Source organism: Nematolebias whitei, chromosome 3 (assembly GCF_014905685.2).
Source record: "Nematolebias whitei isolate Nwh7 chromosome 3, NemWhi1, whole genome shotgun sequence".
NCBI classification, from domain to species: domain Eukaryota; kingdom Metazoa; phylum Chordata; class Actinopteri; order Cyprinodontiformes; family Rivulidae; genus Nematolebias; species Nematolebias whitei.
The window spans coordinates 52426448-52427296 of NC_056500.1; the positions used below are offsets into that span (position 1 = coordinate 52426448).

An 849-nucleotide genomic window follows, 5' to 3' on the forward strand; every position below is an offset into this window, starting at 1 on the left:
ATATATATATATATATATATATATATATATATATATATACACACACATATATATATACACACCACACACACATATATACATAAAGATATCAGTGGCGGCTGCCAACAGAGGGCGCCAGAGCGCCGCACTCCCACTGAAGCCACAGCATTTTACACTGAACACTTTAAAAAAATACATAAAAATGAAAAATTAAAATAACAATATTTAGAAACATATGAACATATATTTTAGTTGTGAAAGATAAATATTTTATAGTTAATGTAAAGTTAAATTGATTCTTTCAAAAATCTAATAATAATAATAACTTTTATTTATAACGCACTTTACAATCACGACAGATCTCAAAGTGCTACATTGAGTGAACATGGGATAATATGAAAAGCAAAAGCAACCACAAAGATCAACTGAGAGGAGGAACAAGCAGGAGGAGAATGCCTCGCAAAAATCACATCAAAACTAAAATACACAAAATGCAGATAAAATACTCAAAGAAGAACTATGGGTGCAATAAAAAACAAAAGTACAAATCAATCAATTATAAAACTGGGTAAACAGAAAGGTTTTAAGACTTTTTAAAAACATGTCACGGTCTGTGGGACCCTCAGATCTGCAGGGCCAGATTAGCAACCTCAGGGGCCCATGGGCACTGAAGCTCACAAGGCCCCCCTCTCTACCCTAACACCAATTTTATATACATATATAATAATAATAATAATAATAATGTCATCACAATGTCAGCACTGTATGTTTCCATACAATGGCGAAATTAGTCTCTGCATTTAACCCATCCACCACCAGATACATATATATATATATATATATATATATATATATATATATATACACACA

General features: G+C 31.4%; 1 protein-coding gene across 1 annotated transcript in view; it reads right to left on the reverse strand.

The window, feature by feature from the left end:
- rp2 (RP2 activator of ARL3 GTPase) overlaps window positions 1-849 on the reverse strand; it is a 24629-nt gene that overhangs the window by 460 nt on the left and 23320 nt on the right. The window lies entirely within an intron of this gene.